Here is a 27,596-nt window from a genome sequence, read left to right on the forward strand (position 1 = left end):
TAGTAAATAGCAATTATTCATCTGGCCTGTCTGCGATGTCTTGCAGGAACGGAAGGAAAATCTCTGCATGGGAAAGGTGTGGCGGATCCAAGGGGTTTTTAGGAATGGGCTTTCTGGAATGCTGTAGGTGCTCCACATAACTCTGATGAATTCGTGGACAAAGTAGAGACCTGGAAGCAAGATGGAACAAACAGACAGGTGTGAATTAGGCCTAGCACCCCACGACACATCTGAGACTTGTGCACAAGTCACTGTCAGCTGCGGGGCCTCAAAGCCTCTGCCTGCGCAATCATGGGCTTGGGCTATGCCAGCCGTGTTCATTCCAGGCTGCATTTATCAATCATCTAGGACGTTTGAAAGAACTGAAAACTGGATCCTAACTCAAGGGATGCTGTCTCAACATGTCTGAAATGGGGTATGGTTTTTGTTTTTCTTGTTTTTTTTTCCCCAAAACCTGGAGGCTGTGGGTGAGGTGGCTCAGCTGGTAAGGATGCCTGATGCCAAGTCTGAAGAGTTCTGTCCTGAGGGCCCACATGGTGGAAAGAGAGACTTGAATTCTGTGAATAGGCCTTTGACCTTCATGTGAGCACCATGATATGCACAACTTCTCCCAAACAAAAACAAATAGATAGTCAAAACATAACAAAATTTTCTTTTAAAAAGCTCCTTAGGGGGCTCCAGGGTGACAGGGAGGCTTAGAAACATCTGAAGTATTCTAGGGGAGACCTATCTGGCTATTATTGCCTCTGACCCAGAGATTGCTTTTGAGGGGTTTTACTACAAGTGACCCTGGTTCTGTAGCAGATGATGTCATTTCCCCATCAGGACAACGGGCTGCCATTCGTCACCCATAAACCTAGACATAGATGTGGATGTTTGCATCCATAAGGAGATCTCAGCAATAGCCCAGAGGGGTCTAATATATTCTTCATGCTCATCATGTAATTAAGTGTGCATTAGAAAGAAAGCTATGCTCGGGACATCCAGAGTAGCAGGGACACTGGGTGTTCAAGCAGCCATGTTGCTAAGGTTGCTGTTGTGTGGCCTCCACACGCATTATGCATGGAGCAAAGCTGGGTTCACGGGAGAGAGGGAGGCACCCTCAGGGGATGTTTCACAGCTTCAGGTCCTATCACTACACCTCCTTCACGGTCCCTTCTCTCTGTGTCCTTGAATGAAACTTACCACTGATGGGGAAAAGGCAAAGAAAAGACATCCTGAAATGTGGGCAGCCATTGTTCATATAAACGGAGCTGTTTAGAGCAAGCTGTGCCTGTTAGCCTCGTTCAGAGGGCAGACGTTCCGAGGTGCTCTGGGAAAACCATGTGCAGGAAGAGGAAATGTGGGAAGCACATTTTAGATTTCTGCCCCGAGTCCTCCTGCACCCTCTCAGGTCACTGAGTAAGCATTCACACGAGATGGCTAACTGGGCCCAGATGGGGCTGCGTCCAGATGACAGGAGCTCTGGATCAGATTAACAGGAAACTGCACGGAGCGATGTCGGCAACAAGAACCACCCCTGATGGAGTGCTACCCCATACCAGATGCCAGGCTGCAGACACCTGAGCTTGAAGACAGGTTGCACAACTTTTTCTTTTTATTGCTCAAGGCCTACCTGCCTGTAATCGCTGCCCTCCCTGGCTTGTCTAAGAACACTGTGTGACAGGAAGAGTTTGCAGTGCCCTCAAATGAACTCAGTCTGGCAGGGCCTGATCTGGGTTATTGTCAGAGAGCAAGAGACGGGGTGGATCCCACACCAACTTAGCTTCTCCAGAGTGGGACACTGCAAAGGGCGTACTTTGTTGGCTTCAGAGAATCCTGTTATAGTCACTTCAGTGTGCAGCCTGGGTTTGTTTGCAGTAACTGAAGGATACAGCCAAAGTGGTAGGAGCAGAATCAAAGGGACTGTATCAAAGTGACAGGGTAGCCAATGATTGTTGGATTGAAGCCATGGGAAGGTTCTCTTGATAAAAAGTAAGCAAGCAAACAAACAAACAAAACGTTAACTTTTATCTCACCTGACAGTTTAGCATACATGTGCACATAATTTAATATATTGAAAAATAGGTGGGATAATCTTGTAGTTGGAATTTGTTGTCTCAACAGGATGAGCTAGCTTTTCCATAGGTTTTTTTTTTTAATCTCAGGATTCATGCCAGGTTCTATGTAACTAATAAACACTATTGATAATTCCTACTATATGAGTATGAGGTAGGTTTTCTTATTCCATTTAACAAACTGGGAAATCTGATTCCCAAGTGGTTAAATAATTTGCTTAAGTGTGCGTGGTTTGTACACTTTACAAATGTCAGAGCTGGGATTCAGAAGCACATCTTGCTGCCTACCAGTGATTTCCACCACTCAATAAGTGTTCAAGTAGCTCTGCAATGTTAGAATGTGATTGCCCCAAAGTGGGAATCTGGTTTTGAAAAGGATAGAGAGCACATTTCAGAGAAGTTCAGGGTGCTCATGTTCTGGGAAGAGAGAGGGAGGCCGATGGAGGGGGAGGCTTCCTGCCAGTCCAGGAAGTGCTTTGTGAAGCTGAGTTGGCCAAGCCACTTCATAAGCAGAAACTAAGAATATATTAATAGTGTCTGTTGAAGAAAGACATTGCTCTGCATTGGCCCTGATACAGTTCTAAAGGAAATGCACAGGGTTTGTCAGAGTGTAACCTTACCATACTCTGTGGCGATCAGGGAAACTGAGAGAGATTTTGACTCTGGCTGCACAAAACTTACTTTCTGACAACCACTGGCCATGAGCGGAAGCAATCACGCTGTGCTGACAACCTTTCTGGAATCCCTTTATCTACAGGCCTGTACCAGCCGCCTTCAAAAATCCTGCAGTACCAGTTTGACCTCCAGAGGGCACTCAGACACCTCTATATCCTGCAGCTGCCTTTCAAAGGAACACAGCAAGTAGTTCTATTGAGCTCTGTCCAGAACCACACTATGCGTTTCTAAGTCGGGGTATCCACTTATGATTACAAGAAATGGCAGAGGACAAACACCCTTTCTATTTTATCATTCATTCCTTCATTTGTCCATCCATACATCCACCCATCCATCCAAACCTCTCATTTATACCTTTTCTCAGCCCAAACAGCCTTTGAACATACCCTACTCTAAATTAAAGACATTTGGAATAGGCAGCACAGTTGCCCTTGAGACTCTCATTCGAAGTTCAAATAGTTATCCTCCTCTTTGAATTCTTGCGCAGAGGGTTGGACTGTGGACTAGATGCTTGGCACAGTACTGCTTGGGTAAAGCACCAGTTTGGTCTTCTATGACATGTAGAGAAAATTAGTTTTTTCTTCAGTTACATATTTATTACTCTCCATTTCTTATTCTAGTCTTCTGAAACCCAGAACACAAGCAGGCATGATTTTTTTTTTTTAAAAAAAAAGGTAGTGTGAAGATCACATCATAATTACAGTGTGTGGATGTCATGGCAAACAGGAAGTCCAAAATGTGCCCTAGAGATGTGACAACTAAAAAACTAGGGACATAGGAACTTGAGACGGAAAAAGGCAGGCCAGAGGAGGAGCAATCACACCATTCTGAGTTTCCAGCCTCGGGGAAGGATGAATGGATCTGAGGTGAACTAGGACGATCTCTGAGGATGGTGCCGAGTCTTGGAGAGCCGTGTTTTGAGCAGGATCAGAAGCATCTCTCCCCTCCCTATCTTATGAATCTGAGCACATTGGAGCAGCTCTCTCTCTCTCTCTCTCTCTCTCTCTCTCTCTCTCTCTCTCTCTCTCTCTCTCTTTGTGTGTATGTGTGCATGCTCGTCAGAAGGTGTCCTTTCCTGGACCTACTCCGTTAAACACCATGGTTAAAACCATTAACCAGCATGAGTTTTCCTTCACCCCTCTCTTCTTTAAGGCTCTATCATGCTGCCTCTGGTATGGTCCACCCCTTTCCTAATTGTTCTCCCACTTCAAGGCCCAACCATGACCCTGTGTTTGATTGAAGTAGTCAGAAATCAGTAGAAGGTTTTTAAACACCATTGATCTTACTGACATTTATAGAATAACTTGCTTGATGACAGCAGTCCTATGGAAAACCCCCATTTTAAAAAACATTGTTTTTTGGCAACCACTTCTGAGAAATGTCACCTTTCCACTTCTCTGGAAATGGAAGACCATTCTGATGGATAAGTGTGGTCTAATTCCATCCTGCTTCCATTCTGGAAAACCTCTGAAGAACGTCTTCAGCATTCCTGTGTCCTTAATGGTATGGGGCTGCTTTTACAGATCAACGTTGGTCAATTTTCTTCATCTGGCAGAGTGTTCTAGCCATATTATCTTCAAGGAGGTTTAAATCTCAGGCTCCGTGCATGGCACCTTCGCCCCTCAGATTCTTTGGTTTGCCATTATTTGTTAACTCAGAGATAACAGCTTCTATTTCTCACCGCATGGAATTAATGGCTAATAAACCACCTTCTATAACTTCAGCTTGAGAATGTTTTTATGTGAAAATTTCCCTTTGTGGACAACCCAAGTGATTTCTGTCTCTGAAGCTGGCCTTGGTTGAGCTGTCATGGCATGTCAGGGTGACACACAAGATCCTGCTTAGCTTGCTGGAAGCTTTTCAAAAGAGGCCTGACTTGAATCAAATGCCATTTGAAATTTCTTCCACTCTTCCTCAGTCTTTGGGTCTGAAAGAAGTGTAGCTTGACTTCTAGAATCAATTTACACAACAATAAAAAAATCACATGACCTTGAGGAAGAAAGGCAAATGCTTCCAGGTTAGCAAAGCAGGGTGAAAAGGTATCTATCTATCTATCTATCTATCTATCTATCTATCTATCTATCTATCTATCTATCTATCTATCTGTAGTTCACTCTGTTGATTCAGTGGAGTCTTCATTCTATACCTGCATTGTCTGCCTCTCAATTAGAGGGGTAAATATCACTGTGTCCACCTAAAACCTAGGCATTGTTTCTCAGTCAGGAAGCTGTACTGTAAAGACTATTACTTCATGCATTGAACCACTCACAAAGAGATGTCTATGCTATTGTTGCCCATTGAGAAAGGGTGCTTCTCTGATAATAAACCTGACACAAAATTCTATTCTGAGCCATTGTATTATAATTTTATTGAGTTTCCTGCTTTCACAAAGATTAAAGCAGTATTTTTAAATTTAATATAAAGTAATTTTAATCTCTTTTGGATCCCGAGGAGCTCATGAGCATCAAGCAAGGTGAAGACTCAGATAAGCCAGCTATTCGGTATCAACCTATGCAAGGTGCCAAAAAGGAAAATACTAGAATAAATTCAAAACTTTGTACCATTTGATGAATAATTGCTTCATTTAATACCCGGTGGACTGAGAATTCCTGTTGCTCCATTTAAAACTGTCAGTGTATCACACACAGGAGGCAGCATTAAATGGACTCTGTATTTTTAAAGAATCACACATGAAGTTTGAAAGAAAGCGTGGTTGTGGGGGGATTGAGCTGGAGTTGGAAGACAGAGAATGCTGTTGATTTGATCTAAGTATACTATATGAAATTCTCAAACAAAAGTTGTACCATTTTGTATTTTAGAGACACATGACTTCTTTACTGACAGCCTTCTCCAGTAGCCCTGCAGGCTCCCCTGAGTGCTGTAATTACCGGCATGTGCTGTCATGCTTGGATGACAGGACTTTTTGTATGCACCTCAAGTCATTAGCAGAGTACACAGAGTACTTAATATACTTGATTTCTTACGGAAATTATTAATATCCCTGTGGTATGCTTTTGAGTTGATGTGGAAACTAATCAGAGCTGGAATGCCCGTATATAGAGGTAAAGACAGGAGTCACCTGGGTAAATTTTTAAATTGAAAAAGATTCTTTCATACAATACATTTCAACCACAGTTTGTCCTCCCTCTCCTACTCCCAGTTCCAATCATCCCCCCTCTTCTCCAGACCCACACTTCCTTGGTTTCCCTTCAGAAGAGCAGGCCTCCAAAAGACAACAACCAAACAAGACAAACAAGATACAATAAAACAAGGCAAAAGCCCTCCCAGACAGGGCAACACAATAAGAGGTGAAGACTCTCAAAAGCAGGCAAAAAAGTCAGAGATGCACCTGCTCCCACTGATACGAGTTTCTTAAAAACACAAAGCTAACAGCCATAATATCTATGCAGAGGACCTGGTGCAGACCCTTGCAGGCCTGACACGTGCTGCTCTAGTCTCTGTGAGCCCATGTGAGTTCTACTTAGTTGATTGTGTGGGCCATGTTTTCCTGGTGTCCTCCAACCCCGTTGAGTCCTACAACCTTTCTTCCGTTTCTTCCACAGGGTACCCCATGCTCCAAGAGGAGGACCCAATGGAGATCCTCCAATTTAGACCATTTTTCTCCTTAATAGTCTGATTGTGGGTCTCTGTATTTGTCCCCATCTGCTGCTGGAGGAAACCTCTCTGAGGACAACTGGGTAAGGCAGAATATCATTAGAAATCACGTCAGTGATTTTTTTTTCTCAGCAGTGTTTGATTCTACCCTAGATCTCTGGGCCATCCAGTCTCTGGCTGCTGGCTATCCAGGCAGTGTAGGGCATGGGCTCCCTCTGGAGGCATGGACCTCAAGTTAAAGCAGTCATTGGATAGCCACTTCCACAACTTGTGTGTCACCATTGTCTCAGCACATCTTGCAGGCAGGACAGATTGTAGGTTGAAGGTTTCATGGCTGGGTTGACGGCCATGTCTTTCTTTCCACAGCCTGCAGGAAAATCTGAAGGTTTTTATACTTCTTCCAAATACAGAACCAGTTAGGGCTCATCACACTTTGTGTAGTACACTGAGGAAGAGAAACACGGGACCTACAGCTAGAAATATCAACAATCGGTGTTGTGTGTCATTCTGTAATGGTCAGCTCTTATGTCTCAAGCTGTTGTAAGCACCTTATGTTTATTTTATGGTCCCATATTCTAACTTACGCTCTTTCAAGAGCTCCCAAATGTGCAGTACTCCACAACCTCGGATTACCTTGGGAGATGGCCACTTTCTTTCTGTTTTGTGTTCAGCAATAAACCCGGTTCTCCATGATTCTTGGATAAAAGATTCCCCTCAAATATCTGGTTCACAGTTTGGATTTTAATTCAAAGTATAATTTTCCCTGAAGTGCATAATATACTTTAAACTTATTTTAATTTTAGTGTGTGTGTGTGTGTGTGTGTGTGTGTGTGTGTGTGTGTGTGTGTGTGTATGTGTGTGTGTATACTCCGAATCCCTGGAGCTGGAGTAAGAAGTGGTTGTGAACTGCTGGAAGAAGTGCTGGGAACTGAACCATGGTTCTCTACAAGAGCATCTAGCCTTCTTTTATTCAAGTATTTCATTTTTAAAATCAAAGAATAAATTTTCCTGTTTCTGTTGAGATTGTTCCAATTTTTAAAAATTTATGAATTTAGGCTTCGGTTGAGTTATGTAAAACATTCCCTCTAGGTCCATGGATTGAATTGCTTTGTTCTCAGCTGGTGGCAGCTATAGTGGGAGGAGGTGAGTTTGCCAGGTGGGGTGCTTAATAACACACCCCTATATCCTACCCCATCTCTGCTTTCTCTTCCAAGATGCGTGAGGTGATGAGGAGAACCAGCTACATGTTCCCACTGCTGTCTCTCTGCTGTGATGGACTGCATCTACCCACAAGCTAATGTAAAATCTTTCCTTTCCTTAAGTTGCCTTCTGTAAGACTTTTGCTACAGTAATATGAAAAGTAAATAACATACAGTCTGTTCTTCATTCTGTAAAACATCATCATGACAGGATCTGCCTGTCTGTTCATCCATCTGTCTCTCTGTTTGCCTGCCTATGTGTCTGCCACTTAGTGAGATTTCAGAAACTCTGCCTGATTCTCTGAAGCATCCCAGTCTTGGGGACGAAGGGGCTCTCTGGAATTTTGGTCTATAGTTCCATCTATTTAGTAGCTCACCATGTGCCAATTGCTGTATTTAAAAATTATTTTCAGCATTCCTTTTATGATGAAAAGAGGTTGTGATATTTTTAAAATTTTACCAAGTTAAAAAGTAAAGTGCTAGAAACTTCCTTAAAATCATAGTAAATACATTTTTCTCTTCACTCTATTCTGTCTAGTCGCCCTCTCTTCCTATGCTCCAGGCCTCATCAGGACCAACCAGAACTATGTAGCATCCAGTTCAGGGGAAGTGACAGGGAGTGTGGATGGGTGCAAATAGAAGGAGTCAGGTGGAATATCTAAAGATGGAACGGAAGTATGTGTTAGCTTTCTGTTTATAGAACATTTAAGATGAGAAATTCAACTCAGATGGGGGAAGGATTCATTTTAGCTCAAAGTTTCTGAGATTTCAGTTTGTGGTCAGCTAGTTCCCATGGTTCACAGTTCCTGTGTTGAGACAGCAGACGGCAGTGGGTGGGATGTGTGCATAGGGCGTTTAATACAGAGTAAAACTCATCACTTTATGGCTGTTGGAAGTGAAGAGAAAGAGAGGGAGAGAAAGAGGAGAGGAAAGGGAGGAAAGAGGAGGAGGGAGATAAAAGTGGGCTAGGATCACGAAATCCTCTTTAAAGACGTGACCCCAATAACTCAACTTTCTTCAACTTGACACCACCCTCTAAGGTTTCGCTACTTCTCAATCGCATCACAGGTTTAGATCAAATGTTTAACATGCATGCCTTTGGGAGCAACATTTACCATCTGAACAATAAGACACTATTGTCAACGTTTCCTTCTGTGTTCTTCCCAGTCACCACAGTACAATCCAGTGCTGGCTCAGATTCTTTCCTAGGTCCACTGTACCTTTGTTTCAATGGAAGTTCCTACCTTTGAAATGGAACTCTATTTTCTCTGAGCTGGGCCATGCCTTGACTCTAATTGTTCCTCCACATGCCTTATCTCAGACAGCGTGGGACACCATGATGATTTAATTTTTCTAGGGAATTTTCTCATACACTCCCTTGAAGAAAATTTGACGCAGTTGGAAATCCCCTCCTTTGTGGGTGTCACTGGCTACTGCTGCTTTTCCTCTCCTGCACCAGACAAAGAGCCAGAGGGCACGGTCAGCCCTCGAAATTCATGCACTTACTCATAGGTCAGACTAAGAAAAGACTATAAGAAAAGACTATCTTCCCTTGTGATTGACACTACCCAGCCAACACAAAATTATTTTTATAGTTGTTGCTTTTCTTATCTACAAATACTCTAAACGCCTGTGTTCCCTCTATAACAGTATCTGAGTTATGCTATTAGGACACTGATATACCCCAGGACAGTCCTCAAAATCAGAGCCAATGTGGCCACAGTGCTTAGCCCTGTTAGATGATGAGTAGAGTCAGCAGAGGCATTATTGGTGATCATTACGATCCTATTCAGCACCATTATTGTATAATTATACATTATATGAGACTTCATATATGAGACTTAAATGACTGAAGGACACACCGAGACCCAAAACTTTCATGTGATCTTCTCTCTGGCCATTCATTGCTACAACAATGGTTTCTAACTTGTGATTTTTAGGAGTCGTGCACTCTCCTTAAAACCGTATTTACTTACCACTAAACCTCTTCATATATTTCAGGTAGAGAAATGACCACTGTGCTTTTCCTGCTACCTAGTCTATTTTCTGACGATAGAATGGAATGCATGAGCGAGTCTGGCTATTTTGTAAAGGGGTTTATTTAATTCATAGTTCTGGAAGCTGGTAATTATAGATCAGCGATCTGTATCGCTATCTGTTCAGTTCTGGCAAGGGCTCCATTAGGCATGCCATCACCATTAAGGGAGTACTTGTGAGAGATGAAGTGTTGGCACTGGGAGGAGGCCAGCTTGCTTTGCAAAACAATTTGCTTCCATGGCACACCGAATGACCTAATTATCGTCTATCATGCCCCAACCTATAAATATTCTATGGCCTCAACAACCTCCAGCACACAGGCCATAGCACTATCAAAAGGGGAAAGGCATTATAGTCTGTTGATATTATTAGGTATATTTCTCAAACTATATGGGACTAATTTATCAAAAGTCGGTTGCTGTAGAGATTCAAAATTTTGAACCGAGAATCTGTTTAAAATTCCAGATGTCATGCATATTTGTTATAACAGAAATTGACTTGGAGGTGGTCACGGCGTGATTGATTAGTTAAGTAGAATGGATGAGAAGGCAGAGTGAAAGATTCCATTTGGTTCTTACAATCAATCAATATTTGCAAGCACAGTAAAGCTATCTTCTGATAATCTATAACTTAGCCTCGGTTGTCATCAGTAGAAACTATAATACCAACCTGAAGTCTTATGGAAAATATCAATCTTTGATCATAATTTTATACTTGTAAGCTTTACCACATAGTTTCCTGCATAACCATTCCTCTGTTCTATAAGATTTTAAAGACTTAAGTATTCTTGTGCATTTTCAAATAATACCAAAGCTGAATTGGTCTCAGTCCATCCAGGACTATGGGGACTGTGACTTAGGGTTTGAAGATTTGTCTATTAGAAGTCTCTTAAGTAATTACTGGTTAGCCTGAAAGGTCCTTGACGAGCGTGAACAAGATGCTCATACTACAGATGGTTCAGAAACCGGTTCATAAATCAATAAGTCCTCAATTTGGATGTAACTACATTTATGAACTGAGATACTATCTGAGCACGAGTCCTGTGAGTCCCTGCTGGTAAAGTATCCATTCTCAATGGTTGTTGAGAAATTACATCCTCACCCTGATATCTAATTTGTGCAATACCTAATCTCTTCCACTCTTTTTACTATAATGGCTGGGGAGTCAGAGTCTGCTCCTTTGCTGTGTCTATACCTCTCTTTATATAAGATATAAGTACTGTTTTAAAACCATAAATAAAGACAACTTTTTTTATATCTCTGGTCTCTACACTTGTGCATCTATGGATGCAACACAGCATATAACGAAACATTATTAAGAAATTGTGGTGTCCATACAAACATGTACTGATCCTATTTTCTTTTTTTTTTTTTTTTGGTTTTTCGAGACAGGGTTTCTCTGTGGCTTTGGAGCCTGTCCTGGAACTAGCTCTGTAGACCAGGCTGGTCTCGAACTCACAGAGATCCACCTGCCTCTGCCTCCCGAGTGCTCGGATTAAAGGCGTGCGCCACCATTGCCCGGCCTGATCCTATTTTCTTATCTGTGGAAGACAAAATATGACAGCACAGGTTATAATGGGGCCACCCTTCAACTTTCGTTAACAGTCTATTCCTAAGGGAAGCTTACTGGGATCTCATGAGACTATATTAATCCTCACAACATCATATAGCAACAGTATTATAGATTTACATTGTATTGACTACCACAACTAATTTAAAGATACATTAAAGCACTGGGGAGATTTTAATAGGTTAGATGTAAATATGTATTATTTTATGAAAGGAACTTGAGCATCCATGATTAGACATGGGGTTCCTAGGTTGGCATTGTACAGAAACTGAAGGATGAATGTATTTCAGGATACAGTGATAACTCATCTGTAAACTTCATACCCCAGAGGAAGCCTTTCCTTTTTGTGAGAGATAAAACATGAAATAACTTTGCATATGGCATTCATGATAAATTTCTTGTATAAAATTCCAGTAGTATTCTTTATCACTAATAAGTGGTTGGATTTCATCAGATGTTTATTTTTTAATCTATTAAGATAAGATAATGTCATGGTTTTAATATTTTTATCCTGATAGGAGGTGTATCTTATCAGCTTTCATCACCTTGTCTGGGCTGGAATGGGTGGGACAGGAAGGAGTTGGGGACAAAAACTCCCTGTGGTATATTTTCTTCAGCTCCTAGAATTTCCAGAGGTTTCCAAGACAGAGCCATCAGAGGTGTTTAATATTCAAACCATAGCACTGCACCCTTGGCCTCTACAGGTTCAGGACCATCCCATAAGGTAGAATGCATTTGGTCCATCTCCAGACTCTCCAAGTTCTTACCAGTACTAATATTCTTGAAAAATCTGACTGCAAAGCCTCTTCTTAGACTCAAAGCCACACTTGTCTGTGGTTGTGCAAACACAGCACAAAATAAACACTCTCATTCTGAGAGAAATACTAGAATAACAAGACATGATGGGACCGAAGAAAGACAAAACACAGGGGAGGATTTTAAACTTGTAGTTCCATATCTGGCATCAGGTGTACCTCCTATGATTTGAACACCAGGCACAAAAGAGGAACACTTGATCTCGCTCACACATGCAAAGTAAATGTAGAGAGTAGAACAGTGTTGGCCCTGTTTGCAATGAACCAGAAAAAGGAAGCGATGATGTGATAGCTGATCAACATTTTGGCTGTGCAAGCTGACTATATTTTATAGATATAATACACAAGGTGGTTACAGTTAATATACTATCTTAAATGTACCTTGCAGGGAGTTCTCATGAGTATGTACCACAGAAAGGGCGTATACAGGGTAACATGTATGCAAAGTAGCTCGATTGTGGCAATCCAGGTTTTTTTTATGTCAAAATACTAACTTACACACCTTAAATATAGACAGTTTTAGTTTATTAGCTATACTTCAATGAAACTGAAAGAAAAAAATCAAGTTGGTTTTGTGCCATGTAAGTTAGGGATTTTCTTCACACGGGAGTAGAGCTGCTAGACTGGCTTTGTAAAGGTTGTTTCTGGTGCTGACTTGCCTTGGCTTGGCTCAGGTTTACTGATTTGAATTATGCACTGCAGCTGAGCAGGCTGTTAGTGTAGCTCTGCCCTTCTTCTCGGCACACAGCAGCATTGGCTGGTATTGTTTCTGGGAACCTTGAGGAAGCAAGGACATACTGACATTTTGCATTGATTAAATCACATTTAGGTGAGTAAATTAATTCTTTGCTTATAGCCTGATGGTGGACATTTGTAGAGTCTAGTCTGTAAATTGTTTTTGAGATCTAATTTTCCTAACACATTGGCTTCTACTGTGTATTGTTCAATAAGATAAGTTTTCTATTGACCAGTTTGGGGAAAGCTTGCAAAGACCAAAACTTTGTGTTTCACAATTCAGAGGCAAACGGATGCTGACAAAGACGGTTTCAGATCACATGTTTTCTTCTCTTCTTTAGACTTTTACAGGAATGAAAACAGAAAATTCAGACATTTGCTCCTCTTTAAGACAAGGATTTATCCTTATTTTTCTACATGTTCCAAACTGTTTAAACCAGTCTCCCTTGGGTTCAGTGTGCTACCTTGTTAGAAACCCGAGATGCTGGAGTCAGGTGCACCAATCTGATGACTATAGAAAGGTTGCATTCAAACCTTACACGTAGACATACATCTGTATTGGAAACAAACAGGAGCATGTTTCTTAAAACAGCATGTTTTTTGATCACCTATGCTAGTTTTAACTACAGATTTTTAATCTAGTGCCCCAAGAAGAGACCATGGGGAAATGTCTCTAGTACTTCCTCAACAAGATATGGTTTTATGTTAGTTATCTAATTCAGTGAAGATGAATTGCTCTTCTCTGTGTGGAAGAATGATCCAACATAATAAGAAATAGTAGAAAAATCTGGGGATGTTTAGTCCTTACTAACGACAGCTGCGCAATCAGTGGCTTTAGTAGGAGGAGGAGAAGGAGAGAGGGAAAATTCATTTTTTTTACCTCATAAACCTTCATGTCTTCACAATAGCTGGCTCTATGAATAAAAACAAGAGTTGGACAGAATAAAGGTCAGTGGACAGCTATAGGATGCCGCACCCTGTTCACTTGATTATTGGCCAAAATGCTAGTTATACATGACTATGGTCAGAATTCTTGGGCATGTTGACAGATCCAGTCATACATTTCCTGGACCACCTTCGTCCAACTCAATTCATTCCAGATTTTAAGTAACAAGCTGGTCTATATGATAGTTTTTTTAAAGTCAGTGTAAGCCTTTACAGTCATTTAGTGTCTCTACCAGAGATTCAATTGCTCTAAGTAAAATTGCTCTAAAATTCATTTTATTGTTTGCACATGAATCAGTTTGGTGTGAGGACACGCAAGCATCTGTCAAACACATAAAAGTAGCTGAAGTGGTAAGAGAGTGTTTATGGTCGTGGGTTTGTTGCCATTCCCTGTAGCATCTATTCACTAAGTCCTGGAAGTCCAGTATGGACAACTCAGCCTCAGGAGGACATGGGCATCTTGTGAGTTTTTCAAAGGTAGGAAATACAGAGCAGTCAAAGTATTGGAAGACAGGGAACTCTGCAGAAGAGGTATCCTGGGTCTTTAATACCCCCAGGAGACACTGAGAAATAGCCCTGAGCACCATCACCCAGTGCCCAGCTAGAAGAACACTGTGAGAATGGGGTCCCACTCATCTAGAGATTACTGATGTCACAAGGGTGTCACCTGAAGGCTGGGCAGAGGACGTCAGGAAGGAGCCACATGTTCTTCCTTTCTAGCGGCCACAGCAAGATTTTTCTTCTTGGACTGGCTGGAAACATGAGTGTTCTGGAGCCAGGCAGGCACAAGCTCCTTCTTGGCATTTGGGAAGAGTACAGGGATGAATCTGAAGTTCATGGTTCCTTGTTTTATGAAATTGATTTGCATCGTTCCATGAATGCAAGTCATGCTGCTTAGTATATAAGCCATGCTCATCCTTGTCCAGCTGCAACTCAGTGTTTTCCATGCCCTGTTTGGAGCTGTTGCATTTGGGGCTGATTTCTATGATTATCACTACTGTCTTATCTTTCAGACTGTGCTCCTTCTGTATATGATATCGTCTCCATCTATATGATACCAATATCTAATATTCTATCCTTGTATATGTCAGTTGCAGTTTGGAGCCATTTAACAAGAAAAAGCTCACAAATTTCACCACCTACATGACTGTGTCCATAGGATAAGTGATAAAAACTTTCTGTAATTTTCTGGCAAATGGATAATTTTTAGAGTTCCTTGGGTTTGAAAGTTCCTAGGAGTCAATTGTGCTAAGGTCTTGGGCCCTGTTCTGGCAGTGTATACCATAAATATGCATTTTATCATTTAATAATCTCAGGAGTTGGATGTTTGCTTGAGCCAAGAAGTTCAATGCCATCCTGTACAATGCAGAATGACCTTGATTCTGGAAAGTAAAATAAATGTTATATTTTTTAGTTTTTTCTTTTCTTTTTTATTTATTTACATACTAACCACAGTTTTCTCCCCATCTTCTCCTCCTTTTCCCTCCCCAACATCCTTCTACCCCATCCCTCCAATATCCACTCCTCCTTGTCTCCATTCAGAAGGGGTAAAGCCTCCAATGGGAGTCAACAAAGCATGCCATATCAAGTAGAGGCAGGACCAAAGGCTGGGCAAGGCATCCTACCATGGGATGCCTTGGGTTCAAAGAGCTAGATCATGCATTATGGACCAGGACAGGTCCTGGTCCCATTGCCAGCCCCCCCCCAAAAGACCATGCTACACAACTATCATCTACGTGCGGATGGTCTAGGTGTCCCAGGTCGACTCCCTAGCTGTTGGTTCAGAGTCCATGAGCTTCCACAAACTCAGGTCAGCTGTCTCTGGGTTTACCCACCACGATCTTGACCTTCTTTGCTAATATATTCTCTCCTCTCTCTCTTCAACTGGACTCCCAGAGCTTGGCCCAGTGCTTGGCTGTGGATCTCTGTATCTGATTCCATCAGTTACTGGATGAAGGTTCTGTGATGACAATTAGTGTAGTCACCAATGTGCTTTCAGGGCAAGGCCAGTTCAGGTACTCTCTCCACTATATTCTAATAAATAGTTATTTATGGATAATCAAGATCCTGAGCTTCCCCATAAAATTATATATGTCCTATATGTGTGTATATATATATATATGTTTGTATTTTAAGAATTTGTTGTTTAAGGTATAGGTAAAAATTAACAGTAAATTTATAAAAAATACTTTGCCAATCTATGAACTTGTTACAGCTTTGAATTCATATGGATCTTTAATTTCTTTAAACAATATTTTATAGTTTTATTGTGCAATTATATTTAATTTTGACATTATATTTTATTATTTATAATAAAATTATAAATTATAGTTTAATGTATTTAATATATTGCTAAATATTTTTAGCAGTTGTTTTTTAGATGTAATGTCCTAAGAATGGTACCTAAAACAAAATTTGCTTTTCTTTTTGTGTGTGGGTGGGTTGTGTGTGTGTGTGCTCAGAAGCCAACACCAGGTATCTACCGCAATTACTTTCTACTTTACTTTGGGAACAAGATTTCTCACTGAACCTCAAGTTCACTAATTTGGCCAGACTAGCTGGTTAATAAGCCTCTAAGATCCTCTTATCTGCACTCCCATTCATAACACTGGGATTACAGGTTTATGCCTCTACATCCCGCCTTTCATTTGCATTATATGGGGATATGCACAGAGACTTTGTTGTGAAGGCTCCTCTAATGCTTTCTTCCAGTCCACATATGACTGCTAGCATTATTTCTCATTTTTGTTTATGATAGAGTTCTTCTCCTCCCACAATTTTATCAGAAGTGAAAATAGCCACAGAGCTTTCCTCATAAAAAAAAAATCCTTACTTTCCAGAGTCAGGTTCATTAGTTCTTTGTGTCTTCAGTTCTTTCATGGGTATTGCCAGCCTGTAATCCTCTGGTTTACTACATTTTCACTTTTCGTGTTGGAGCAACTGTCTCTTAGAAGTTGACCTTTGAAACAACTTTCAGACATTCATCATTGCTTCAAGTATTAGTGCAAAACCATCTCATCTCAGAGAATAAGAAACAATTTATTCTACAGCCAAATATGAGTGGCCATGGTCCAGGAACACAGATTTAGGTGAAACTGCTGGGAAGAGTTTCATGAAGTAACAGGGTAAGGAAAATCATAAATCAAGATACATTAAAAATACATTATTGGGAACATCAGATAACTTGGCTACAAGCAAAGTGGGGAAACTTCGTTAACTCTCAGATGCTACCTGACGAAATGCTTGGCCTTGGAGTTGGTGGAAGTGAGGGTCTGCTTACGTATTCTTTTTTTTTAAGATTTATTTTTTATTAAGTATACAGTGGTCTGCCTGGCCTGCAGGCCAGAAGAGGGCACCATATCTCATTACAGGTGGTTGTAAGCCACCATGTGGTTGCTGGGAATTGAACTCAGGACCTTTGGAAGAGCAGGCAGTGCTCTTAACCACTGAGCCATCTCTCCAGCCCTGCTTACGTATTCTTAAGTTTTTATTTTATTTCATTTTATCTCTACGTGAATTCAGGTGCCTTCAGAAGTGAAGCTGGAATTACAGGTGGTCGTCAGGTGCCTGATGTGGGTGCTGGGAGTAAAACTTGAGTTTTTTACAAGAGAGTGTGTGTGCTTAGCCACTGAACCATCTTTATAATCTCACTGTCAAGACATTGTTAAAAAAGGACTTCACTGGTAGCCCCAGGAGTCAAACACAGTCTGGGCAATAAATGCCTATTTAGATGTCTAAAGGAAGCTCAAGATAATTGATTCTGGACCTTCAACATCCCAACTCTCTATAATCACAAACATTTTAACAATTAACCTTGCAGATATTTAACAAGGTCAGGATTTTATTCCCCTGGGAATTTCAGTTCACACAAAAACAGTATCAAAAGTCCAGTCTATCCAGAGAATCTTCCCAGCCTTACTATTTGTTTGTGCAATATTGTTTTTTTTTTTATTTTTTTATATTTATTTATTATGCATACAATATTCTGTCTGTGTGTATGTCTGCAGGCCAGAAGAGGGCAGCATACCTCATTTACAGATGGTTGTGAGCCACCATGTGGTTGCTGGGAATTGAACTCAGGACCTTTGGAAGAGCAGGCAATGCTCTTAACCGCTGAGCCATCTCTCCAGCCCCTGCAATATTGTTTTTAATGAAATTAATCAGTCAAGGATTATACAAAGCACCCATGATGTAGATCTTTGAAGTCTTCTTTTTTTCTTTTTTTAAATTAAATTATATAATTTTACAAATTTTCACCTCCTCCCCTCCTCCCATTTCCATTCCCCTCTCCCCACCCCTCCCCCTCCCTCTCCAGTCCAAGGAGCAGTCAGGGTTCCTTGCCCTGTGGGAAGTCCAAGTTCCTTCCCCATCCATCCAGGTCTAGGAAGGTGAGGATCCAAACAGACTAGGTTCCCACAAAGCCAGTACATGCAGTAGAATCAAAACTCAGTGCTATTGTCCTTGGCTTCTCAGTCAGCCCTCCTTGTCAGCCACGTTCAGAGAGTCTGGTTTGATCACATGCTCCATCAACCCCAGTCCAGTAGGCCTTGGTGAACTCCCACTAGATCAGTCCCGTTGTCTCGGTGAATGGACACACCCCTCACGGTCCTGACTTGCTCATGTTCTCCCTCCTTCTGCTCCTCATTTGGACCTTGGGAGCTCAGTCCAGTGATCCAATGTGGGTCTCTGTCTCTATCTCCATCCAATGCCAGATGAAGGTTCTATGGTGATATGCAAGATAATCATCAGTGTGGCTATAGTAAAGGGCCAGTTCAGGCCCCCTCTCCTCAGCTGCTCAAGGAGCAAGCTGGGGACATCTCCTTGGACACCTGGGAACCCCTCTAGAGTCCAATCTCTTGCCTACCTTCAAATGGCTCCCTTAATTAAGATATATACTTCCCTGATTCCATATCCACTCTTCCCCCATCCCAAATGTCCCATTCCCCCAAGCTCTCCCCATCCTCCCCTTCTCACTTCTCTCTCCCCATCTCCTTTTACCCCCATCCTACCCCAACCCCCAAGTTCTCAATTTTTGCCTGGCAATCTTGTCTAATCGTGGAAGGTTTCTAAACCCTTTCTTAAGGATTATAGGGCAAGTATATTATAGAATACCTACCTGTTTGGGTTTGAAAGATATTTTGTTGATTAGATGCATAATAATTATTTTAGCCTGGCCCATCAAATATGATTATCCTATGTTCTTATCCATCTATACTATTGTTGGCTAGAAACTTTTGATTGTTTAATTAAAATGGTGCCTACCATATTTCTCTATTATAAAGTTACCTCCCTCTAACTTCTGTTTGTAACTATTCTGGGGGGTGGGTACTCCATTGTTTCTACATATAATCTCATTTCCCTTTTTAGTCTTATTTACTAGTTCTTTTTGTGTCTATGTTTCTTTCTAAATTAATTATTAGCATCACAAGGGCAAATGGGTATGTCTATTATTATCAGCCAATAATTTAAGGATATTTGTTAAATCTGTCAGGGATGACTTTACTGAGGACCTTCATGATAAAAAAAAAAGACAGCCAATACAATGGGGTTTTGATGGAGATGAGCTTAGACTCAACTGATCACAACATGAACAAGTAGGAGCTTATAGCCAAGGGCAGGTCGATGTGGGTGGAGGGAGAATTTCGAAGCATGAACAGGCATGAGGAGAATTCTGTCTGAACTGTACTAACAGGATTGATTTCTGCTAGCAGACATCACAGTGGATGGCAGAAGAAGGACCAGATCAGATATAAGATATCCAAGAGGGGAATTCCTGCTAGACCAGTTTGGAAGATTTCTTTTTCTAAAACATCTATAGGAAAGTGTACAGATGGTTGTAGAAGGCTTTGAAACCCGAGTGGATTTTTGTTAAGCAGATGGTTCTGCTCACTAATTTCAACATTTTAATTCATTTATGAGTTGACATTCTACTCTAAAGAAATAATTTTTTTCTTTTCTCATTTATTTTTCTTTTGGTTATTTAAATTTATTTGTTTATATCAATTTTAATTCATGGCTATTTTACTTAGCAGATACAATCTATTGTTAAGAAATCTACTTCAGAGCTCAAATTGTTCCCCAGTTTAGCCAGAATGAACCCCAAATCCCATGTCTTCTTCTTATTATTATTTCAGGATCAATATTTTTTTTCATATTCTAGCCTTGGCATTAGTTGTCCAAAGACCTGTGGGCCCTTTAGTGCAATAATATTTAGAGAACCTTTTGGGTTCAGCATGCTACTGAAACACTCTGAACCGCTCTGTTGTTCTCTACTACGAAGCACTCACCATCCAATTGTATTGAATCATAACCATTAGAAATACTTGAAAATTAACTTTTATCTTCACCATTCCAAATGTTTGATACTGTCAGTCATTTTAAAATGAGCGGTTCTAGATCCTGCACCCAAGACTGAGGGAACACTGCAGGAGAGAGGGCAGAAAGATGGTAAGAGCTAGAGAATCAGAGTTTGCTGTGGGATTGTGTCTCCTAGTAGTGTCTAAAGCTACACCCATACAGTTTCACCAACCTGACTGCCTAAGCATGAACTGGACAACAACAGACATGCCGAAGTGGATGGGGAAAGATAATGAGGCTTTAACTCTATACAAAGAACTACAGTCAATGAAGGAATGTTGAAAGTAGGAGAAATAGTCTTACCCACACAAGATATAAATGGTTACCCAATACCAAATAGTCAGTTATGAAAATATGTGTAAAATAACGCTATACAAACCAGAAAGGTTGTATGCATGTATCAGAATATATGTACATACACATGCATGCATATATCTATTGATCTATGTCTGCCTGTCTATCTATCTTATTTGTCTGTCTGTCAGTCTATCTATCTATCTATCATCTATCTATCTATCTATCTATCTATCTATCTATCTATCTATCTATCTATCTATCTATCATCTATCTATCTCTATCTATCTGCCTATCCATCTATCTATCTATCTATCTATCTATCTATCTATCTATCATCTATATGTAGCAACAATTAATGAAAATAGAGACCATGGACTTGAAAGAGAATAAAGGGGTATATAAAATTATCTGGAGAGAGGAAAGGAAAGAGAGAAATGATATAATTATGTTATAAATAAAATAAAAAATAAAAATAAATAAAATAAAATAAATTACATTAAAAATATTAGCTCTTTAATGTATGATGATATAACATTCTGTAATTTTTCTTTTTACTTCTTTGGTAAATGACATTCATATTTGTATATCTCATTTTCAATGACAAATATTCATAAGGTGTATATTAAAAATTTCACCAGTGATTTGTAATTAGACATTTTTTTTGGATTGCCAGACCCCAGATAATGACACAGAGACTTATTATCAAAATATTAATTATGAAAGCTTGGCCTTTATCGTAGGCTTGTTCCAACTAGCTCTTACAACTTAATTGAACTTATTTCTATTAATCTATGCTGTGCCACATGTCTTTTTACCTTTCCTCCATTCTGTACTTTCAACATGCTCCTCATCTTGCTGGCTTTATCTCTGCCTCTATTATTCTTCCCTGATTCCCCAGTTCCTCTCTCTACCCAGAAATCCTGTCTATTCTGTCCTGCCTGGCTATTGGCTGTTCAGTCTTTTATTAAACCAATCACAAAGACACATCAGTGTACAAATATCCCGCAATAGTTATTGATATGTCTTTCTATTATTAAATTGTAAGATACATATGTGTGTGTCTATAAAAAACCCCATGGCAATATATGTATTGTTAATATTCTCTTCCACATGTCTTTTCTTTTTAAGACTTTGACTAAAATCTATTTTTTAAATATACATAGGAAATAATATTAGTTTATCTTGGCATTCATTTTCAATGATAACTTTCATTTTATTATTTTTCCTCTTTGTTAATGTCTTTTATTTTCTAATTGTATTCTTCAATATTGTATAGTTATCCATTTTATGTTTTATACCCATAAGACATAAAATTAGTTCTAATTCTACGTTATCAATGTCAAAGTGAATTTTTCATTTTAAATATTTTGCATTTTATTTTCTAGTATTTATAGTCATTTGTTTTAGATTTCTTTCTTTTTTTTTTGAGACAAGGTTTTTCTGTAGCTTTGGAGCCTGTCCTGGAACTAGCTCTTCTAGACCAGGTTGTCTTCGAACTCACAGAGATCCACCTGCTTCTGCCCCCCAAGTGCTTGAAGAGTGCTTGAGTTAAAGGTGTGTGTCACCACTGCCTGGCATTACTTTGAATATTTATTAATGAGATAATCACTTATAGTACTTTAAATTCTTTTTAAGTTTTACAAAATTTAGTTTATTGTTTCCATGAATTAATAAAGAGGAGCATTATAATCTGAAGCCATAATTGTGGATTAGTCTCTTTGTTTTTAGTGTGGGTAGATTTTTGTTCCATGTATTTTGAATTTCTGAGTAGGAGCAGACACATTTATGATATTTTTTATATTGAGCTGGATCTTTGTCATTGCTCAGTTTTATGTTATTTCAGTTGATATTGTTTGTATTGAAATCTTCATTGAAATTAACATAATTTAGTAATACATTTTCTATTCACATAAAATTTTTCCAGTTTCTTCTCTTAACTTCTCTGTATATAATTAATGTGTTTAATTCTTATCTCATTTCAACTTGATTTATTTATTTTCTTAATGGTTATCATGTGCATATATTAAACATGGCACTATATTACAGGAGTTGCATGAGGACATTGTCACACAAGTATATATTGTACATTGGGCACTTTCCCTACTTCCTATTTCTTCCCCTTTTCCTCCCTCTATCCCAAATAGTCTGTTTTGCTTCCTTATGGAATTTTACTTCTATTTTAATGTCAAATATACATACATGATTTTATGTACCTACATGTATATATAATTTAGAAACCAGAAATAAAAGATAGCATATTATTGTTTTTCATATGACATATGATTTGTCTTTTTGAGACTGGCATAATTTGCTTAATATGATTATCTCCAGTGCCACCTATATTTCTACAGATGATATGACTTTATTCTTCTTTGTGGGTAAAAAATCCCATTTTTTATACATAGTACATTTTCTTTATCCAGTCCTCTGATGTTGGACATCATAAGTTCCTTTCATAATTTATGTGTTGTGCATAATGCTGTAACCAATGCTAATATATAGTTTGCTTTGCATTATATTAAGGTGGAGTCCTATTAACAAATACCTATGAGTGTATAACTGGGTCATATGATAGAACTAATTTTAGCTTCCCAGGAAACCTCTATGTGTATTCCACAGTGGCCTGTGTGTTTACATCCCCACCACTAGTAGATGAGATATTTTTGTTCTCACAACCTTACCAATGTGTGCCAATACTTATTTTCTTAATGACTGCCATTCTAACAAGGGTGAGATGGTATCTCAATGAAGTTTTGGTTGGGTCTCCCTGATTGACAGGATTTAGCTTTGCAGTTCTGGCAAATCTGCAAAAGCTTGTATCCCTGTCTGGGCTGAAAATCTCTATCTTCCTTCCTCAGCCCTCTGAGTGCTGAAATCACAGACATGCACCATCATGCCAGGCTTAGTTAGCATCTTTTGTCTTGGTGTCTTACTGGGTGCCTTCTTTTATGCTTGCTGAGTGTCTTAATATACTCTTTCATTTGAGTAGTGTATTTATACTATTTATATTTATTTATTTATTTATATGTGTACAAATGTGCACCTGTGCACACACACTTTCCTACACATGTTCATGCCATGTTGTGTCTGTGGAGGCCATGTGGAGTCCAGACAATACCTCGAGGGAGTCTATTCTCTCATTTTACCATGTGGGTCCCTGGGATTGAACTTTGGTCATCAGGCTTGGTTGCAACACTTTTACCCACTAAGCCTTTTCACTGGCCCCTTTAATAACTATCTGTAGATTTAAAAATGCAACGTTGTCAATTTCTAACTTAAAGTTATATGACTTACTACATAGCATATGAGATGAAGTATATTGTGGAATTTTCAATCCCATTCTGGAAGTTACTGTAAAGATACTTTCTACTTTTACTTTTGATGTCCATTTGATGTACCTCCCTTTAGGCAGTAAATCACCTTACAAAGAAAAAAGAAAATTGCCTTTCAAATCCACTCAGAAACACCACACACACACACACACACACACACACACACCTGGCTTTCATGATTGCTGGGATTAAAGGTGTGCAGCACCATGTCCGACTAGAAATTTATAGGTGGTTTTTAAACATAAAGCAAAGAAAGGCAGCCTACAAACCACAATCCCAGAGAACGTAGACAACAATGAGGACACTAAGATGACCTACATAGATCTAATCTACATGGGAAGTAGAAAAAGCCAAGATCTCCTGAGTAAAATTGGAAGCATGGAGACCTTGGGGGAGGGCTAAGTAGGGAGGGGAGAGGCAGGATGTGGAACAGAGAAAAATGTAGAGCTCAATAAAAATCAATAAAAAAGTATAATTGGAACAAAAAAGAAATTTATTATTTATAGAAATTCCCTCCTATAATCTAGATTGTGATGTACTGGGATTGTTTCCCTTGTTCTGTGATCTTTATTTTGAGTTTTTGGTAGAGTACATCTGCAAGCAAAGATGTTTCTAATTTTTGAGGATGTGCTCATTTCTCCTTTATATTTTTTTCAGATTTCACACCTTTGGCCTTTTTTTTTGAAAGATCTATAGCTCTCTAGTTCAGTCTATACTTAAACACTAAAGTAACAGTTATAGTCATGATAATTATTCTGAAGCTAAACCGAGTTTCCTCTGGCAGAGCATATTTTAAATAGGTGCAAAATTTCTCATTAAGTCGAAACACAACTCACAATCTGAGCAGAAGTGCTCACATTTAAACCCAACACAATGGTAAAATAAACATTTAGTATTAAAGTCACTTTTCCAAACAAAATTTACATTTCAGTAGGTGGTGGGTTGTAACTAGTTTTAACAGGAAAGAATACACATCTTTCATTTTCTTGTGAAGTCTTGACAGAATTAATTAGTGAAGTACAAAATATTGTGACATAAACCATGCTCTATCCATAGAAACCATTTGCTAGAGACTCATATATAGATATGACCCAGTCTGAAAATAATGAGAGAAATCAGCTCACTGTGAATATTGTGACATAAACCATGCTCTATCCATAGAAACCATTTGCTAGAGACTCATATATAGATATGACCCAGTCTGAAAATAATGAGAGAAATCAGCTCACTGTGGAGCAAGAGGCAATTTTTAAATAATTCTTTTGAAAATGATTGATTTATTTATGTGAATATGTATCTGTGTTGGTAGATGCCAAGCAGATGCCAATGCCTGCAGAAGCCAGAAAAGGAAGAAGTCAGGTTCCCTGAGCTGGAGCTGTGGTGAGCAGGTGGTTGTTAGCACTAGATGTGGGAACTGAATGCCAGTCTCCTGGAAGAGCAGCGAGTGCTCTTGACCACCGACTACCTCTCCAGCCCCAGAATGCCATTGTGACTACTTCATTAAAACCAATGTTTACGTTGCTTACTGAATGAAGACTGTCTTTTCTACTAGATAAACAGCTCTAATTGTATAATGCTAGAACATGAGAACAAATTAAAAAGGGAATGGGTTATTTTTTATAATCTTTTATTATAATGTCATCTAACTGTACTGTTCAGGTATGGAAAGACTTCATTTTTCCTCTTTGAAGAAATTGATTTATGTTGTTGCTGTTATTGTTTGAGACAGGCATTCACTATATAGTCCAGGCTGCTTTGGAATTCACTGGGTAGCCCAGGATGGGCTCAATCTTATAGCCATTCTCATTTCTCTATCTTCCAAGTTCTGGGATTGCATGTGTGCGTGACCCCACTCAGCTTACAGATCAACCCTCCCCCTCTCCTGCTTCCCTCCTCCCTCTGTGTGTGTATCAGAGATATGTCCCACGATCTGCTTTGTGCTTCTGGCTTAAAATACAAAGTCAGATGAAGAAATGTTAGTGACTTTGAACTTGTTCATTCCATTGTGCTTTTATTCTTTGCACAAATTCAATGTTTTCCCCACCTTTCTGTAATATTTCTGAATCCTTCACCAATGTTCCATGAGGAAAAAAAAAACAAAAAACAAATGAAAAACTGAAATCAGAATCACTAAATTGTATCAAGGAGGGAACGACATTAAAATCTAGATCCATCAGCAAGAGTACAGCAAGGAAAACGTGAAAAGAAATAGAAGATTACTAGAAAACTGTACTAAGACTCATATCAGCAGATCTGCTCCTGCGTGAGACGAACAGCAACAGATCTTTGTCCTGCTAGTGCGATAGAAATGCACATTCTTTCTTGAGTGCTGTGGAAAGGCAAATGTGTTTGCAATGGTAATCCTCATCAGTTGCTACGTAGTGAGCCAGGAACACGTTTGTGTTCCTGGATTCTGGTGGTGGTGTATACTGCAATTCTATGACTGGGATAGTGGGCACTCTAGAAAAAAATGAGCACAGAAGGACAAGACAAAAGTGAATGCAGCTTCTCTTGTATCTTAGTAATCTTTACATGAAGTCAAATTTTAGAGCAGTCACTCTGCTTTGAGGAGGCTTTGCTTCAGCTCCTAATCTCAATTGCTTGTGAGAATGCATTCCTGTAAGAATACTTAGAAGTGTTTTCTTTTTTTTTTCCTCTCTTTTTTTTGGTTTTTCGAGACAGGGTTTCTCTGCAGCTTTTTTAGAGCCTGTCCTGGAACTAGCTCTTGTAGACCAGGCTGGCCTCGAACTCACAGAGATCCGCCTGCCTCTGCCTCCCGAGTGCTGGGATTAAAGGCGTGCGCCACCACCGCCCGGCTAGAAGTGTTTTCATAAACAGCAAACCTATTTGTAGTGATGGAGCCACTCTTCGTAGTGTGTGCTTGGGATTGATAACTAATCGCTGTCTTTGGAGCAAGTCCTAGCCTTTCCTTGCACACCCTCTGTATGCGCGTGACTGTGTCTCTGTTTTCACACGCAGGACTCCATATCTCTATTTTATTGCCATTAGCTCTGACATTAGCAAGAGCTCCACATACATCACCGCTGCAGCCATCTGAAGATTTTCCAATAAGGCACAGCACAGTCTAGCCAAAAGTGACCAAGCTCACTTCGTCTCTGTGTTTGTTTCTCATCTTCACATATAGGTTCCATATTATCCTGAAAAAGTGATTAGTCACAGTCAGACATTTAATTACTAGACACCAGATAAGATTGTATAGAGTCCCAAAGTCTTCCACAGTATCAGACTTAGAGATCAGTTGAGGGTTTGCTTGCTGAGGTTTTCTTTTTTTACCATTTTTACTTTACTTAAATATTTAATATGATACTCTGGGTTAACAACTTCCTGATTAGACTCTATTCTTTTCTCTTCAGTAGGTGGGGAATTAGAGGCAGGAGTGGTTTCTGGTTTCACAGTTATCTTAGAATGTTCTCTCTCCATTTCTTTTTGTTTTAATTCTCTTTAATTTTATCTTTATATCATTTATAAATATGTTCAAAATCCCCAAATCTCCTATCTTGCAACAATTATATCCTAAATGTTTTCTAGTTTATTTTTTTTGTTGATGTTTATTTTCTTTTTTTTCTTTTTCCATTCAAAAATTTACATTTCCTCCCCACCTCCCATTCCCCTCCCACTCCTCCTCTCTCCCCCCCCTCCTTAAGAGAGGGCAGGGTACCCTGCCCTGTGGGAAGTCCAAGGCCCTCCCCCCTCCATCCAGGCCTAGGAAGGTGTGCATCCAAATAGACTAGGGTCCCAAAATGCCAGTACATGCAGTAGAAACAGGTTTCAGTGCCATTATCAATGGGTTCTCAGTTCGCCCCTTTGGCACGTTTTCTAGTTTATAACTTAAAATATTAAAATGTAAAACTCCTGGCATATATGTTATGCTATATATACTATATATCTATGCAATGTGTTTAAAAACATTCTGAATTATTTATACAAGTTTCCAAGTGAAGC

The 27,596-nt window shown here is 39.6% G+C and overlaps 1 protein-coding gene and 2 pseudogenes across 11 annotated transcripts in view; 1 reads left to right on the forward strand and 2 right to left on the reverse strand.

The window, feature by feature from the left end:
- Nucleotides 1-27,596, forward strand: part of LOC119816217 (selection and upkeep of intraepithelial T-cells protein 9-like) — a 120,535-nt gene that overhangs the window by 70,069 nt on the left and 22,870 nt on the right. For 4 of the 11 annotated variants that reach the window (XM_038332644.1, XM_038332650.1, XM_042055220.1 and 1 more), the window contains 2 exons: nt 47-415; nt 2,815-6,430. The exons of 2 other annotated variants lie outside the window; for them this stretch is intronic. The gene's annotated coding sequence lies outside the window, so the exon portion shown is untranslated. The remainder of the gene's footprint in view (nt 1-46; nt 416-2,814; nt 6,431-27,596) is intronic. 5 more of the 11 variants (XM_042055222.1, XM_042055221.1, XM_042055224.1 and 2 more) reach the window with 5 other exon arrangements.
- Nucleotides 14,300-14,932, reverse strand: LOC119816306 (annotated as a pseudogene).
- LOC119816307 lies at nt 26,001-27,074 on the reverse strand (annotated as a pseudogene).

This window comes from Arvicola amphibius, chromosome 6 (genome assembly GCF_903992535.2).
Source record: "Arvicola amphibius chromosome 6, mArvAmp1.2, whole genome shotgun sequence".
Taxonomy (NCBI): Eukaryota; Metazoa; Chordata; class Mammalia; order Rodentia; family Cricetidae; genus Arvicola; species Arvicola amphibius.